This window comes from Rhinatrema bivittatum, chromosome 2 (genome assembly GCF_901001135.1).
Source record: "Rhinatrema bivittatum chromosome 2, aRhiBiv1.1, whole genome shotgun sequence".
Classification (NCBI taxonomy): domain Eukaryota; kingdom Metazoa; phylum Chordata; class Amphibia; order Gymnophiona; family Rhinatrematidae; genus Rhinatrema; species Rhinatrema bivittatum.
In genome coordinates this window covers 92,986,665-93,005,987 of record NC_042616.1, presented here as the reverse complement: position 1 = coordinate 93,005,987, position 19,323 = coordinate 92,986,665, and positions in this window count along the sequence as shown.

Below are 19,323 nucleotides of genomic sequence, written 5' to 3'. Positions count from 1 at the left end.
AATAATTTGCCCTGTATACCAGAGACTAAATTGATCTCCAGTTTTATCCTCACCTTTTCAGTGATAGGTTTCTTCTCTTTATGCCTCATGCTTTTTTGAATTTCAGAAGCATTTTTCCTTCCACCATTTTCACTAGCAATCTTTGCCGTAAATTCTTCACGCTTGCATAAAGAAATGTTTTCCTTAAATTACTCCTGAATCAGACTGCTCTCCCCCATCAACCATATTTCATGATCTCCTATTCCGCAAATTCTTTCCCAATGAAAAAAACTTGCCTTTTATGCACTTTTCATAGCCTTGAGATATTTGAATGTTTCTATTGTCAATCCCCACTTTCAAAAATCATTAAACTAATTTTCAACCTACAGGGATGGCAACATCAGTATTTGTGGTGACACTATGTCCTAAGTATTTTGTTAGAACATACTGATGTGCACTATCTCGAAGTTTTGAGAGACTATGTTTTAAAAAAATGTTCTTTTTGTGCAACTTTTTATAAGCCAAGCTCAGATTTGTGCTCTATGAGCCAGTAAAAGGCTAATAATATTGGGATTTCTTATGCACGCTGTTTTGCTATGTGCACGGGGTTCATGACCTCTGTGTGCATCCACACGCACACAGCTTAGAGAGAACAGTGCCGATGTGTTGTTTTTTACAATGACATTGTAATACAATGCTAAGAATGTTATAATCTTATACTCAGTGATGGATTTATATTTCTGCCACCTTTTGGCATTGTTTTGATGTTGTCACTCCCTTTCAGAAGTTTGGACAACAGAAAGCAGAAGGTCTAAGACACAGCCTCAAAGATTTCTATGATAGCTCAGGGATAGATCTTGTGGTAAGAATTAGAAAATTCTTAAGCATATTGGCATACATTTCTCCCATTTACATTATGTGTTACAGGTCCCAAGTCTGGGGAAGCCTGTGTCTGGGGCTGTGCAGGTTAGGGAAAACCTGCCCTCCTTACCCTCAACAAGGAAGGAGGTGTGAGTGACCTGCTGCAAGAAGGAACAAAGATATTGAACAGAACCGGTCCCAAAACCGAACCCTGTGGCATTCCACTTAACATGGTTTTCTCTTTAGAGTAAGCTCCATTTACCATTACACTCTGTCTCCTATCAGTCAACCAGTTTGTAATCAATGCCACCACCTTAGCACTCACACCCAAGCTTTTTATTCTCTGCGATAGACCTTATCAAAAGCTTTGCTGAAATCCAAGTAGATCACATCAAGTATTCTTCCTCAATCCAATTCTCTAGTCACTCAATCAAAAAAATCAATCAGATTTGTCTGACAGGACCTTCTCCTGGTGAATCCATGCTGCCTCAGGACCAGAAACCCACCAGATTGTAGATAGTTCACTATCTTTCCCTTCAGTAGAGACTAGGTGAGGCCAACTAGTCTATAATTTCCGGCCTCCTCTCTGCTACCACTCTTGTGAAGCAGGACCACCACTGCTCTTCTCCAGTCCTGTGGCACCACTCCTGTTTCCAGGGATCTATTGAACAGGTCCCTCAGTGGACCCACCACTCAGCACATCTCTGAGCTCTCTCCGTATCCTGGAGTGTATCTCATCTGGCCCCGCGGCATTGTCCACTTTCAGTTTGCCTAACTCCTCCCATACATTCTCTTCTGTAAATGGAGTTTCGTCTGCTCCATGCCCATCTAGGTTCTTATTAATCAGCATCGGTCCTTCTCCAGATTCTTATTTAGTGAATACTAGGGATGTGAATCGTTTTAGGACGATTAAAATTATCGTCCGATAATTTTAATATCGTCTTAAACCGTTATGGAACACAATACAATACAGATTCTAACGATTTATCGTTATAAATCGTTAGAATCGTGAGCCGGCACACTAAAACCCCCTAAAACCCACCCCCGACCCTTTAAATTAAATCCCCCACCCTCCCGAACCCCCCCCAAATAACTTAAATAACCTGCGGGTCCAGCGGCGGTCCGGAACGGCAGCGGTCCGGAACGGGCTCCTGCTCCTGCATCTTGTCGTCTTCGGCCGGCGCCATTTTCCAAAATGGCGCCGAAAAATGGCGGCGGCCATAGACGAAAAAGATTGGACGGCAGGAGGTCCTTCCGGACCCCCGCTGGACTTTTGGCAAGTCTCGTGGGGGTCAGGAGGCCCCCCACAAGCTGGCCAAAAGTTCCTGGAGGTCCAGCGGGGGTCAGGGAGCGATTTCCCGCCGCGAATCGTTTTCGTACGGAAAATGGCGCCGGCCATACGCGTATGGCTGGCGCCATTTTCCGTATGGAAAATGGCGCCGGCAGGAGATCGACTGCAGGAGGTCGTTCAGCGAGGGTTCCGGCGCCTCGCTGAACGACCTCCTGCAGTCGATCTCCTGCCGGCGCCATTTTCCGTACGAAAACGATTCGCGGCGGGAAATCGCTCCCTGACCCCCGCTGGACCTCCAGGAACTTTTGGCCAGCTTGTGGGGGGCCTCCTGACCCCCACGAGACTTGCCAAAAGTCCAGCGGGGGTCCGGAAGGACCTCCTGCCGTCCAATCTTTTTCGTCTATGGCCGCCGCCATTTTTCGGCGCCATTTTGGAAAATGGCGCCGGCCGAAGACGACAAGATGCAGGAGCAGGAGCCCGTTCCGGACCGCTGCCGTTCCGGACCGCCGCTGGACCCGCAGGTTATTTAAGTTATTTGGGGGTGGGGGATTTAATTTAAAGGGTCGGGGGTGGGTTTTAGGGGGTTTTAATGTGCCGGTTTTTCGATTTTTCGATTTTTTCGATTTTTTAACGATTTTTCACGATTTTTCACGATATTTTACCCCCCCAAACGGCAACAATACGATTCCCTCCCCCTCCCAGCCGAAATCGATCGTTAAGACGATCGAGGACACGATTCACATCCCTAGTGAATACTGAACTGAAGTATTTGTTTAATATTTCTGCCATTTTTTTACCACTCTCTACACATTGCTTCTTGTCACCTTTCAATTTCACTATGCCACTTCTGACCTCCCTTCCTTCACTGATATATCTGAAAAATGTTTTGTCTCTTTGCTTTACCTGTTTGGCCATCCTTTCTTTCTCTTGTCCTTTTGATTTCCTTATTCCTTCTTTGTCTCCTCAGTTTCCTCCTGTGTTTCTTTTTTTGGATCTTTTATACTTCTTGAATGCTGTTCTTTTTGCCTTTATTTTGTCAGCCACCTCCTTAGAGAACCAGATCAGTTTATTTTTCCTCTTAATCTTGTTTACTTTTCTAACATATAGATTTGTTGCCTTTGCAATAGCTCCTTTTTCTTGCGGGGGACGCTGGTGAGGTAGTGTACCCTTGGGTCATGATGTGCCCACAGAGAAGCTCTGGGAAGTGTTGAGGCAGGCGAGGAGTGCCCAAGCATGGGTGGACAGGCTGGAGATGGGTGGCCCTGGCCTCTGCCGAACCTGACACATCGGAGAGACCCAGCAATGCAATGCTGGTCTATGGAGTAGCCCTCCGGCCACTTGATAGCCCTTTCAGACCTGCCGTAGGGAGCAGCAGATGCGACAGGATGGACAGAGGCTGAGGGCGGAACACGAAGATTCAGATGAAGACTCAGACTCAGACTTGGATGAGTACAGCCATGCCACGTGCCCTACACAGCTACTCCTGGCAGGTCGCGGCCCACGCTGGAGGTGAAGCAGACCCCAAACTGATATTGACTCAAATACATTAGAGTTCAAGATGGCAGTGAGTATTGATGGAGTAGGAAGATGGACATCTTGACATCAGAGACGAAGGATGTCAGGACAGTCGGATGGAGGTAACTGGCCAAAACTCATAGCAGTAACATCCTGGAATGAGCCTCGGGAACCCAGCTTGATCAACACACCTGACAGGTCATTTGAAGGAAGATGAAAGTTCTGACCCAGCGTGGAAGATGCATCAGAAGATCATCCCGAAGTTGAACTGAGGACGGGCCACTAGGAGGTAAATCTGGAACCAGGAACATAATCGTGATCTGACGGGGGACGTGGAGAATCCTCGGCCACAACGGATGGAACTGTCCCACCAAGCGCTCTGATGAAACAAGAGGGTAGGTGGTCTAAGAACGCCGTGTGGGCAAATAGTGGATTAGACACCAGATATTGTCCAAAAATGGATTAGACACCAGATATTGTCTGGAAACATGGTAGATTACAGGAACATCTGGACACATTAGGAACGGAAGAGACATCAGCAAGACCAGGACGAAGACACAGGATGAGACGAGAGACCAGGACGAAGATACGGGATCCCAGGGAGAACAGAGTGCCTAGGAGAAGCTGGATTCAAGGAGTCCTTAGGAGGACTAGCTCCTTGCAAAGGCAAAACTGGACTGACGGCAGGGCCCTTTTATAGGGCTGAAGGGGACTTCCCATGATGATGTCATCAGGAGGAGCCAGGAGGACTGACCCTTTAACTATAGAGAGAAGGCGTGGCCTCATGCCTAAGGACAGGACCATGGAGAGTGGCATCCCTGCTGCTGATGACGCTGAAGCAGGAAGCAGGCCGCAGACCAGGCTCATCATTGGATGCGGCCTCCTGCCGCTCAAAGGAGGACTGAGAGCAGCTCCAGCCGCCAGGGAACTCTGGCGGCGGCCTCCGGGCCATGAGAGATCACATGGGCAGCCTCCGGGCTGCAGAGAGCAGGCAGGCAGATGGCGGGGGAGCAAGCAGCAGAGTGGAACAGGCGTCGGCAGTGGCGGCCACTAGGCCCCGCTGAGGTAAGAGGCTGCTCACGGTTGGCCCGCGAGCAGAATCACAACACTTTTAACTTGGTTCACTGTTGTTCCATCTCATCCATTTTCTCCAAGTCTTCCAGTTCTTCCTCCAGGTATGCCCCCATTTTGACAGAGTCCTTATTTTTGAAATTCAAAACTTGGATCTTTGTGTGACTTCTCTGTGTCCTATTTGCAAAATCAAACCAGATCGTCTGATGATTACTGGTGCTCAGATGAGCCAGTACCCGAATAATGGAAATATTACTATCATGACTGAGCACAAGTTTGAGTAGTACACCTTCTCTCATGGGTTCTATTACCAATTTGTTTGAGTAGAGCTCCTCGAAGGGCATCCACTATACTTCTCGCAGATTCTGCAGAAGAGAAACTCCAATCCATATCCTGCAGATTAAAATCTCCAACGAACAACACTTTGTCCTTCTTTCCCACCTTTTGGATATCTTCAATGAGTTCATTGTCCAGTTCTCCTGTTTGAGTCGGTGGCCTGTGATCACACCAGTAAAAGTGGAAGCACTATCTTCTTTTCTAGGACGGTTCACAATGCTTCTTCTTTACCCCACGTTCCTTGCAATTCAGTTGCTTGTGTATTGTTTTTTTGACATAAAGAGCTACTCCTCCCCCTTTTCTGTCCTCTGTCCTTGCTTAGCAAGTTATAGCCTAGAATGGCCATATCCCAATCATGAGAATCAGTGAACCAGGTCCCCATAACAGCAACAATGTCCAAGATCGCCTCCATCATTAGGGCCTGCAGGTCTGCAAATTTGTTGCCCAGACTACAAGCATTTGTAGTCATAACTTTCTAACTGCTCTTCACCTTTACCTTTTCTGCTTTTTTGAACTGATTGATTTTGTTACTTCCTCTTCCCTCTTCCTGTTTTGCTTAGGGGTGACATGCCAAATTCACTGGCCACATCCTGCTACCACCACTCCCTAGTTTAAATGCCTGATAATGTATGATCTGAATTTTTCACTTAGTGTCCTCTTTCCTACCATTGACAAATGTAGGTCATCCTTACCATATAATCTTTTATTGCTCCATACATGGCCCCTGCTTCCAATGTATCCAAATCCACATTCTTTACACCAGGTTTTGAGCCAGGCATTGAAATTCTCTATATGGCAAAACATTTCCTTTCCCTTTCCATGAACAGGTAATACGTCTGAAAAGGCAATAGTCTTTGCCACGTGTCTAATCTATTTTCCTAGATTTTGGAAATTTTTCTGTAGTTTATGAATACTGTTTCTGGCAAGGCCATTGGTCCCCAAATGGATGATAACATTGATTTCAGAGTTCTTACATTTTTTTGTAATTGTGTTCACATTTCCTTTCCCTTTCCATGAACAGGTAATACGTCTGAAAAGGCAATAGTCTTTGCCACGTGTCTAATCTATTTTCCTAGATTTTGGAAATTTTTCTGTAGTTTATGAATACTGTTTCTGGCAAGGCCATTGGTCCCCAAATGGATGATAACATTGATTTCAGAGTTCTTACGTTTTTTTGTAATTGTGTTCACTACCTGGTGTGCATTTTTGTTAGCTGAGGATCCTGGAAGGCATTTAACTGTTGTGCCTCCATCAAAATGAGTTCCCAATTTGTCTATTTTTCAGTGAATCATCCTCTGATTATTAAATCTTCCAACAGAAGCAGCTTTCTTTTATGATATTTGATCATGTTGAAGGGTTTCTGGATGCATTGGGTGACTACTTATGTTTCAGTCCTCATGTCATATTCTGTTACTTGGACTTCTTCATTCTCCAATGCAGAAAATGCTTAAAGTAAGGGTAACAGTGGGGAGAGTGGATGTCTTTTCATCACAGGCCTCATTCTATCACAACCCACTGTAATCCAATTAATCCTGGGATTCTGAATCCTGGATGTCATACTTCTTTGTGGGAGTGGGGATGGATACGCAGGATGCTTCAAAGTTGGGGAAACTGGGTGTCTCAGAGTCACAGGTCTTGCTCTACTGGAGCCCACTATAAACCATTTACACCTGGGTTTCTGAATTCTCTGTGAGAGTTGGGAGAGATATTCTGGATGCTGCAAGGAAAGGGAGGCTATTAGATTTTTTCTGTATAATATCTGTTTCAGTTGCATTAATACCATATTCATGGTAGACAGCTGAAGGCAGGAGACCTGGAGCAGTGGTGGAATTAGGTGAGCTGTCTTAAAATTGTATGTGTAGCTGGACTTTAGTAGTGCTTGCCTTACTTACTCCTCACTGTGCAACTGAGTATATATCATACCCAGAAAGTCTAGTAGGTAGAGACCTGTGTTCCTCTTTTAAAAACACACAGGATTTTCAAAAAAATGACTAGCAAAATGTTATATTACCACAATACTCCAGACAGGTAGTAAGAAACTGTAGAAATAACCTGCAAAAATAAGATAATTGTTTTATTTTTGTTTATATTATTCAGCCACACACAAGACAAGTAGAACATCTCCAGAAGAAAACTAGGAAGAAAGAAAAGGCATGGCATAAGAATAAATCAACATCTCTGCTAACCGCATATCGAAACAACCTATCCCACTACAACAATCTCATTAACAACGCCAAAAAAGAATTCTTCTCAAACAAAATTAATAAGTTCCAACACAACCTCAGAATGCTATTCTCCATAGTACAAAATCTCACAAAAATCTCAAACAACCAGAAAACACCTTGCACCAAAAATGGAAGCAATGAGTTTGCCAAATTCTTTAGTAAGAAAGTAATAAATTTAATCAGCAACAACCTCAACACCAACAGCCAAAACATCAAAATGGTAAAAAAAGAAATACCAAACTGGTCAAACTTCGACTCAGCCTCCTCCCTAGAAATCCAGGCAATCATCAAAAAAATGAACCTTGCCAACCACCCCCTCGACAGCATCCCCATATCAACTATCAAAACAATGGAAAACACCCTCACAAAAACACTCACCGATATTGTAAACCTATCCCTGACTGAAGGAAACTACCCCAACTGTCTCAATTCAGCAGTAATTAAGCCGAACTTAAAAAAGAACAATTTGGACTCCGACAACCCTCTAAACTATCACCCCATCTCGAACCTATCCCTCATAGCCAAGATCATTGAAAAGGTTGTACACTCCCAACTCACTGACCACCTAGAAAACAACAACATCAAACACAATTCAGCTTCAGGAAAAACCTAAGCACTGAAACACTTCTACTCTCACTGAACGACACAGTTCTCAGAGGCTTTGACAATGGGTATAAATACCTACTCATCCTCCTAGACCTATCAGCAGCATTTGACACGGTGAACCACACAATTCTCCTACACCGTCTGACAGAAATAGGACTAACCGACATAACCCTATGATGGTTCTCATCATACCTAACAGAAGCTACCAAGTAACAATTAACAACACCCAAAAAAATAAACCTTAACACTGGAGTTCCCCAAGGCTCCGCCCTGTCCGCTACTCTTTTCAACATATACTTACTGCCAATATGTCATCTTCTAAATGATCTCGGAGTTATTCACTTCCTCTATGCGGTCGACATACAAATACTAATACCAATTCAAAATACACTGGAAGAAACCTACAAGAAAACAGCCACATACCTAGCCACAAACAACTGCTAACACGCATGAAACTCATAATAAACATGATAAAAAAAATGAAATAATAATCATGGAATGAAAACCCAGCCCCTCACCACCACCACCACTCAAGCTTGAAAATCAGATGCCCCAATCTCCCCAGTCACACATACATGGAACCTAGGAGTCATCGACAGCGAACTATCCTTCAGGAATCACATAACAACAAAAATTAAGGAGGGATATCAAAAATTATTAACACTAAGGTGTCTAAAACCATTTCTAACCCCAAAATATTTCAGATCTATACTACAACTACTTATGTTCTCAAACATCGACTACTGCAACTCCCTACTACACGGACTACCATTTTCCAACATCAAACGACTCCAAATCCTACAAAACTCAGCTGCCAGAATCCTAACAGGCACAAAAAAGAATGAACATATAACCCCTATCCTTTTAGCACTACACTGACTCCCAATAAAATTCCAAATAGAATACAAGACACTAACCATCATACACAAATTAATATATAAGGAAGAAAGAGACTGGTCAGGCATAAACATCACTTTCCATAATCCTCAAAGAAACCTCTGATCTAACAACAAAGGCCCCCTGACAATCCCCTCCGTCAGTACTGCACAACACACAACAATCCGAAAGAGCATTCTCCATCGCCAGCCCCAAAATTTGGAACACACATCTGATTGAACTAAGACTGCAACCCAACTTAAAAACATTCAAAAAAGATTTGAAAACATGGCTGTTCACCAAAGCCTACCAAGATACCCAAGGACAACCTAACAACCCCATCGCAACAGACCTCCTAAATAAACTTAAACAGACACATATCCCTCAAACAACATAACACCTTGATCACTTAGTATTGCCAAACATCAACATAAACCTGCTATCATACTGTTACTCAACTCTGTATTTATACCCGACTGTACTTTCTCCTGACTGTCCTTATACTATTATCTAACTGTATTCTGACCTGATGGTGATTATGATCTCTGTACTACGTATGTAAAATGTCCTACACCAATCGAAACTTGTAAACTGTTATGATGGCGAAACCGAATGACGGTATATAAAACTCAACAAATAAATAAATAAATTAATTAATTAATTAATTAATTAATTAATTAATTAATGTATATTAGAAAACAATAATCTTGCCCAACCACAAGAACAAATGCTCAGCAATCAGTGATCAGAAGAGTTATTTTCTCAGATTCCAAGGGAATCTGACTGCAACCAAACAGGTATTATGATGCCAATTGCCTATAGGAAGAAGACGATTTCACATTCCAAGTGGTATGCCAAGTGGGGTGGAAAATTCCATAGGATGCAAAGGAGATCAACATTCCTGCAATTTTTTATTTTTGTAAAATAGGGCCGGATTTTAAGATTTTCGCGTGGGCGTAGATTTGGCACGCAACCTGGTGTGCACAAATCTACGCCTGATTTTATAACATGTGCACGCAGCCGCGTGCATGTTATAAAATCCGGGGTCGGCGCACGCATGGGGGTGCACACTTGTGCACCTTGCATGCGCTGAGCTGCGCAGCCTTCCTCCATTCCCTCCGCCCCCACCTTCCCATCCCTTCCCTTACCTAACCCACCCCCAGCCCTACCTAACCCCCCCCCCTTACCTTTAACTATGAAGTTGCGCCTGCCTCCGGCCACTGTGCCTGGAGGCTCCGGCCCTGCCCCGCCCTCAGACCGCCCCACCTCACCCATGCCCCACCCCCTTTTTCAAGCCCTGGGACATACATGCGTCCCGGGGTTTGAATACGTCGCCGGGTATATGCAAAATAGGCTCGGTGCGCGCAGGAGAGGTTTTAAAGGGTTAGGTGCATATATTAATGGGCAGATTTTCAAAGGCTATGAGTGTAACATATGCGCGTAACCTGAGGAAATCTGCCCCTGCGCACGCCGAGCCTATTTTGCATAGGCTCGGCGGCATGCGCAAGCCCCGGGATGCACGTATGTCCCAGGGCTTGCAAAAAGGGGCATGGCCAGGGGGCATGGTGTCGGCTCGGGGGCATGTTCGGGGTTGTGTGGCGGTCCGGGGCGGTCTGGGGCATGGCCGAATGCCCTGACACAGCGGCCTGTGTCGGGGCCTGCTGCGCCAGCAGACATTCGGCACGCGTAACTTACGACTGCCCGGAGGCAGGCATAACTTCTGGGATAAAGGTTAGGAGGGGGATTTAGGTAGGGCCGGGGGGTGGGTTAGATAGGGGAAGGGAAGGGAAGGTGGGGGGAGGTGGAAGAAAAGTTCCCTCCGAGGCCGCTCCGATTTCGGAGCGGCCTTGGAGGGAACGGGCAGCGCGTGCAGGGCTCGGCGTGTGCACGGTGCACAAATGTGCACCCCCTTGCGCACGCCGACCCAGGATTTTAAAAGATACGCGTGGCTACGCGCGTATCTATTGAAATCTGGTGTACTTTTGTTTGCGCCTGGTGCGCAAACAAAAGTACGCGCTCGCACTGTTTTTTTAAATGTACTCCTAAGCGCATAACCCTTTTAAAATCCACCCCATAGTGCACTTTATTTGCTAATAGTGTACATAATATCCCGAAAACAATGAATTGACATTTTTCATTTTTTTAAAGTTTTGCGTTGTTTTGAAACAAAACAGAAATGGGCTCATTTGTAACATTTTACACTTATGTTTTTACACTTATGTTTTTACACTTATGTTTCAAATGAAGGCACATCCCTCTTGAGCGGAAGAATCATGATCTTGGTCTTCAGCCAGTTTTTCTCTACTCTGCAGTATTCAAAACTGTTCCATTGCCTTTTACAGGCAGTGCCCTGAGAAAGGGGGTTATACTTGGGATAGATGTGGAGGGCTGTGGTGGGAGCAGGATTAAAAAGTCAGTAGGGGGTCTTGAGGGAGGGAGCTGGTGCCAGTTTCAGCAATGGGAATCTATGTGATCATCTCCCCAAGTGGAAGAACATTGTAGAGAATGAGTCTCAATATGGACAGACTGAATGGGCCTATTGTCATTTGCTGTATATGTTATTGGTATCCTTGGATTCCCTAACTTTTGCCATTATACTGCATTTTGCAAGGTATGTTTTATTTTCTAAGTTTGGCTATCGCTGATGCCCTTCCGATCCATAAGCTGCTCACTATGTTGTTATTCAGGTCACTTAGATATTCTAAAATAAAAGAAGATCTGGAACTAAGCCTGTTAGAACTCTTATACTGATGGACCATAGAATCAATAAATGAAATAACCACGTTTTGTTTTATTTCTAAAGGCTGCTGTGAAACCTATTTTGAGCTACATCAATAACTAGTCTGTACTGGTGTAAAAATGTTCTTAAAAACAACATTAGCATCCAAATATATTTTTAAACTGTTCATTTGGTGGAGGAAAAAAAAAAAAACCCATAACGTGCCCCATTTTTAGAATCTCTTTATTGCCAAGATTAGACAAGTGTATTTACCTCACTTATCTGATCTTAAAAATGTTTATTTTTGCAGCAGTCTCCTTCTGTTTCTTTCATCTTTCAGCTGAAATGGAAAAGGTATATGCTGGGTGATAGCACCATAAGCCTTGATTAGAATTATCAGGCAATGCTCCCTCCACGCCCACCAAATGTTATATCCTCTCTAAACTCAAAGCAATCTTTGCAGTGACAGTCCTCGGTCAGGGTAATGTACCACGGCTTTTTTCTGGAGCCCTGTGATCATGGGCTCTAAATCCAGCCATTAGATTTCAGGGTTGAGGGATGACTGCAGCATCTCCCAGGAGGGGCCGCTGCCTCTGTGGCATTCTCAAACCCAGTCTACCCCAGGAACAGAAGCCTTGACGAGGGAATAAAAAGCAGGAGCACCACACAGCAGTGTGCAGCATTGCTAATGAGCTACTGGGCTGGCCCAAATAGCGTTAAAGAGACACACATTCAAAAGCCCAGTAAGCAGCAAAGCTGCCTGGATAAACCTTTCCAAGGGTAACTTTGCCCGGATAGTCAGCTCAGCAGCACTTTTCCTGGTAAATGTGCCACTGAATCTACTCTGGTAAAGTTACCCAAATAAATGTATCCAAATAACTTTGCTGTTCACTGGGCTTTTGAATGTGGACCTCTAACCAAGAGATCTTTGATTTTAAAAACTGGCCCCTTCCCCTTAAATTATAAAACATGTTTCCCCCAATAATAATTTGACCCCCTTCCCTCCTTTCCTATGGCTCTCTAAGGTTTAAAAAATTATCCCACCATTGATTTCCCTCATCCCCCTCCCTCCTGTCATGCAAGATAAAATTGTAATAGTGCGCAGCTCTGGATCTCCAATCTTCCCCACCACTCCCAAGATAAAAAAAAATGTAGTGAATGAACAGTGTCAGACACCCTCTCCTCCCTCCCTCCCTTCTGTTGTGTTTGTGGCATAATTTGGACTCCTGGTCGGAGTGGTGATGACTCCTCCCACGGGGAGGGGCCCCATGGGGAACCATAGCGATAGGCAGAGAGCAGACACTGAAGGTGGAAAAGCCTTTATTATACTGCTGTTGATAGATGGTATTTGCTTACGAGTGTTATAGCACTGAAGTCCTGCGATATCCACTATACTCCTACAGTCTCTGATGGAGCAGATCTCACCCAAGGTGGAGCAAGGTTGGTAGTGTTCCGCTGAGCGGGATAACTCGAACCTGCAGGGTGGTAGTGGAGAACTGGAGCATAGAGGTACTCACAGATGAAGTAGTGCTGAGGTCTTCCTTGGTAGCAGGATGGAGGAAGGGACCCGAGGTCCATGGTGCAGGATACTCTGTGCCAGCAAAGCCCTCGAGGAGCGGGTACATATAGCACTGAGGTATCCTGTATAGAGAGAATAAGACCCCCGAGGAGCGGTTGTCTAGTTAGAGAGAGATACCCCGAAGGGTGCCTAGAGCGGGTGCCTAGATCGGATGCCTAGAGCTTCTTAGAGAGCGAGGTAACCCCAGAGGGTGGTGGAAACTCCAAGCGTGCAGCTTAGAATCAGGCAGAGAAGCAAAGCGAAGTCCTTGCTAACTCGCTGGTAAGGAGCAGAGAGAAGGCTTAAGTACCGGAGGTACCCGACATGACATGTAGAGAAGCGTAGGCAACGTGCGAGCGCGCGCGCGCCTAGGGAGGCCACAGGAAGAAGCATGGCAGCCGGGGCGCCCATGCTGCGCTGAAGACGCAGCGGGACTCGGCACTCAGCACTGGAGGAAACCAACTTCCCTATGGAGGTGGAGATCGGCAAGAGAGGTAAGGCAGAGCGGTCGCAGCCGTCTGTGACCAACGGATGCAACACCTTCCTCCAAATAAAAGTAGCAATTGAGCACTAAACCCCCCATACCCTATCTTTAGTAAAAGGTGCAGCTCCAAATTCCTGTCTCCACCCTTAACTGCCCCCCCAAAGGTTCCTGAACCACTTTGGGAGGAGGAGGAGGAGGGGGGCCTTACCCCCTTGAATACTGGTACTCCTGATCACTTGTTCACTGCACTCCAGCATATCTGGAGAACTTTAACCAGCCAATGATGAATATCATTGCTGATTTCTAGGAATGTGCACTGGTCAAAAAACAAATACAAAAAAAAAAAGAAGTAATGAATGAGGCCAGGTTTTGTTCCAACAGAACAGAAGAACCCAAAAATGGCATCTGACAAAAATAGTCAAGAATTATTTTTTCATATTCATGAAAAAAATGGCCTCCTGCAGTTTTCTAGCACCATTCTGCCCTCAAAATGAAAACTGGGCCCCCATGGCCATCTTTGACACCTCCCCTAAGCCCAAACTAAAAGAATGCAGGTCCTGGGCATATCCAGCTGGGCATAGCAAACCCACCTGAGTTCCACTTAGGCCCCTCCGACCCCCTATCCATCCTCCAGAAAATTGCTGGGGCCAGGGAGTTCCTCATAGTTTATAGTTTATTGTTTATAGTTTATTATTTTTATATAGCGACATATCTGGGTTCCATCATATCAGTTAACAATAAATAAACTTAAAAAATAAAATTACAATCAGAAAATGTAGGTAAACAAATAATGTTAAGATACTAAAATCATAAACAACATCAGTTTCAACAATAAAATGGACTTTAAAATTCAATAAAATGCATAAATATACTGATAAAATATACTAACAACGTCGTAAAATACACCAATTTAATTTCCAGAAATACCTCTGGAGCCCTTTTAAAAAATTGGGGTCACACTTACTACTTCAGTGGGGGCTCCCTGTAGTTGAAAGGGCAGGAGCAATTCCTACTCACTCCTGCCCTGGCTGGTGGTTGATTTAAAAATTGTGGTGGTTGCACCTGAGTTAGGTACCAAAGTGATGTCATTTCGGCCTTAGTTTCAGTGTGTTTGGAGCCATTTTTAAACCTACTACTGATCCAGGCAGGAGCGAGTAGGAATTGCTCCTGCCCTTTAGACCATAGGGAGTTTCCATGAAGAAGCAACTGAGGGCCTGTATATTGATTAGAGGTACCATAAGCACTGGCAATTTAGTAGTTTGGTAGTAAGACAGATCAAAAGAGAATTTGTGAAGAAACAAGCCAGAGGCAAAAACTAGTAAAAACATTTTCAAGTATATGCAAAGCAAAACTCTTGAGGGCATCAGGGAAGACACGGAAATAGCAGAAAAACTGAATTAATACTTTACCTTGCTCTTTTCTGAGGAGGATGTTAGGAATATACCCACAACTGAAACATTCTTTAATGGAGTAGATTCTGAGCTAAAAAAAAAAATATCTTTGATAATGAAGGATAAAATAGATTAAATTAGCAAACTAATGAGTAAGAAATCACCAGGACTGGATGGCATCCACCCCAGAGTTTAAAAAGAAGTAAAATATGAAATTGCAATATTGTTACTAGCAATCTGTAAACTATCATTTAAAATAGACATGATACCTAAAAACTGGAAGGTGACCAATGTGACCCCAATTTTTTAAAAGGGGCTCCAGAGGTGTTTCTGGAAAATAAGTTGGTGAGCCTGATGTCGGTGTTGGGCAAAATGATAGAAATCCTTCTTAAAGACAAAATCACTGGCTATATAGACAGAAGAGTCAACATAATTTTAGCAAAGGGAAATCTCTTAGATTTTTTTGAAACTGTAAATAAACATGCAGCTAAAGGTGATCCAGTTGATATAGTGTCCTTGGAGTTTGAGAATCTCCATGACAGGAAGTTATAAAGTCATGGGATAGAAGACTGTGACCTACTGTGGATTGGGAATTGATTAAAAGATAGGAAATGGAGAGTAGGACCTAATGATCAGTTTTCCAAATGGTGAAAGATTATTAGTAGAGCACCACAGGGATTGTTATTTTGATCTGTGCTGTTTAACGTAGCACGGAAACCTTACTTATATCCTCATTTGATATGATCATTCGAGATTTTGATTCAAATACTGATTACATTTTAGTTTTACTAGATATCTTAGCTGCATTCAATACTATTGATCATGCAATATTATTATCAGGTCTTCAATCAATTAGCATTACTGGATCAGTTCTCAATTGGTTCAGATCTTTTTCAACTAATCGCCCTCAACAAATAAATATTGGCACATATCATTCCAATTATTAGTACACTATTCCATCTGGTGTTCCTCAAGGTTCATCATTATCAGCCATTCTATTTAACATTTACCTTCTCCCTCTGTGCTACCTTTTGGCAGGCCTAGGCATAGATTTTAAAGTCTACACAGATGATATCCAGTTCTTTGTCCCCTGTAGTATCTCCTGGTCATACACACTCTCCTTTGTGAAACTTTGCATCAAATCTGTTAATATTGAGCTGGCTCACAACTGTTTGAAACTTAACCCCTCAAAAACTGAGATATTGTATTTATCCACTATTTCGTAGTCCTCATGTCGACTTCCTACTCATCTTCATCTTGATAATTATACAATCCCTATCACAACAAAAGCTCATAATCTTGGAGTCACTCTTATTTATTTATTTATTTATTTATTTATTTATTTATTTATTATTTTGTTATACCGACTTTCATGACAAGAATTACATCAACCCAGCTTACAATTAACAATGTGGATAAGGCAGAGAGTAACATAGTAACCAATATTCAAACACAGTAAACAATAGCATGGATGTGAGAAAGTTACAATAAAACAGGGAGAATTAAACTTGGATCTGGAAAGGGGGAGATAACTGAACAGTAGAATCTTTACAGTGCAGCCAATTGAATCATATAATATAGTTGTATAGCAAAAATGAATCTATATGATAATATTGTGTAGCCTGATAATATGGTGATGGATATGAGTGGGAAGTTGGTGGTTTCCTGTAATGGATATGCGTGGGAAGTTGGTGGTTTCTTGTTTCAATCCAATTTTTGGATAAGAGTTTGTGCTGTTGGGTGGAGGTTTTAATCAAGGCCTGGGAATGCTTTTTTAAAAAGCCAAGTTTTCAGCCTTTTCCTAAATGTTAGTGTGCAGGGTTCTTGTCTCAAGTCAGGTGGGATAGAGTTCCATAGTGGTGGACCTGCTGAGGAGAAAGCTCTGAGACTGAGAGATTTATGTTGGTAAGTTCTGGCATGTGGTACTTGAAGTGATTCTTTGTAGGATTCCCTGATGGGTCTGGTGGATGTGTGTTTTTTAAAGGGGATTTGTAGGTTGAGCTGAGTGTGTTGGTGGATGACCTTGTAGATGTTAGTGATGGATTTGTACATGATTCTGTAGTGAATCGGTAACCAATGAAGATCTTTGAGGATTGGGGAGATATGGTCGATTTTCCTGGAGTTTGTAAGGATTCTGGCTGCTGTCTCTCTTGACTCTGCCATGTCTCACAGCATTTCTGCTTTGGTAAAAACGTCATTTTTCAAGATTCATTTATTAAAGCATCTTAAACCATTATTATACCCGCACGACTTCCGAACTGTACTACAAACCCATATTCTCCCAGGGCTTAACTATTGTAATGCCTTATACGACAGTTAGACTTCGATCTACTGCTATTCACTCCCTACAATTGATCCAAAATGCAGCTGTATGTATTTTAATTGACGCAAAACATTGTGATCACATAATTACAGTTCTCTATTCTTAACATTGGCTCCCCATCTCTTACCGCATTCAATATAAAATCCTTACGATTATTCACAAACTCCTTTATAAGAATTAATTAATTTGGTTATACATATTTATCAACCAAACCATCATCTTCATTCACTAAACAAAAGCCTCCTTGAAGTACTCTCTGTAAAACTAGCCAGATTAGATCTTACAAGAAAGTGTGCTTTCTCGATCGCAGGTCCTATGTTATGGAATTTCTTCCCTGACTCCTTAAGGCTCCAATTCAGCTCCAAAGAATTTAAGAAGAACTAAAAATCTATTTGTGCAGCTTGGCTTTCAATCTATTAGCTCCTGTTTGAGTGCCTTACTTCCTCTGCTTTGATGTGAATTTAAGCAACTTCTTTTATTAGTACATACTACTTTTGTTTTATGCTGAACTGTTTATTTGTAATGATGTGAACTTATTTTATTCTTGTTTTATTGAACTTGTTTTATTGAAAACTGCTTCAATGTTTTCTCTATGAAGAAGCAGTATAAAAAAAAAATTAAAAAAATAAATAAACGATCTAGGAAAAGGAATAACAAGTGAAATGATCAAATTTGCAGATAATATGAAATTATTCAAAAATTTTAAGACAGTAGTAGATTGTGAGGAGCTGCAAAAGGACCATGCTAGACTGATATCTGAATGGTAGATTAAATTTAATGTAGAAAAATACAAAATGATGCACACATGGAAAAATATAGGGATGTGCAGGGGTAAAATATTTGTTTCATTTTTAGGTTCATTTTAGGAGGTTTTTTCCCTATGAATTTCATTTGTTTCTTTCATTTAAAAAAAATGAATCAAATGTTAATAAAAAAGCAAAACAAAACAAGGAAATAAGTCTCCCAACCTCACTACCCAATCCTGCTACCCGGAAATATACCAGGACTAGGATCCACCTAGGTCCCCACTTACTCAGTCTGGTGGGGATCCACTGGTGAGTCCTAGGCCTACACCAAAAACTGAGCCTTACATAGGACGAGGCTGCTGCGATCTCGGCCTAGGTTCTACACAAGACCGAGGTTTGGAGACCTGATCTTGACATCTCAGGCCTGATGCCGGAGTCTAAAGCAGATATCTGGGCCTCAACCTCAGCCTTAGTCAGAGTCCAGGCCAATGCTGGAGCCCAATCTAGAGGCCAGGTCCCGTCGCCTGGACCTCAGCCTAGGCCAGGGCCTGGGCCCAAGCCTGACATTGTAGACCGGCCCGGAAGTCAGATCCCAACATCAGGGCCTTAACCTAGGCTCAGACCTGGGCCCAGAGCCAGGCCTTGGAGGACCTCTTGTTAGATCTTCTCTCTTCTAATGATACAGTCTGCTGGGGTCATGCCAGAGTAAATTAACTCAGACGCATCCTCTTTAGCGGAGGGCAGCATTTTGTTGTACAGCATTGCCTATGGTTAGACCCATGCTTAGAGGGCACCATTTTTCTGTATGGCATTGCCCAGTGTCAGACCCAGGCCTGGAGGCCAGGTCTTGGAGGTCTTCTTCTTATGTCATCTCTCTCTTTCTTCGGGATGGGCCATGGCATCGGGCCTAGGCTTGGGACTTGGCCTAGACTGAGGCCTAGGGATCTGCATTGGGTTGCATCAAGTGTGGGCCCAAGCTCTGGCCTAGGCTGAGGCCAGGAGTTGGAACATGGCTCGGCCATGCTTTGGATACCCAATGGTTCAGGTAAGTAATTTTTTGGGGAGTTTTAGACCTTTACTTGGGTCTCAGCCAAGGCCCTGATATTGGACCGGGCCTAGGCTGAAACCCCAGCATCAACCTGGGGTCTCTGCCTTATGCAGAGACCCCAGTGTCATGCTCGAACCTAGGCTGCAACACTTGTTTTGGATCTCAGCCTATGCCCTAAGCGAGGTTCCAGCTTTGGGCCAAGGCCTAGGCTAAAGCACTGGCATAGAGCTCAGGCATAAGCCATGATCCCTGCTTTGGGCCTCAGCCTTTAATTTAATTTGGGGGCGTCCTCAA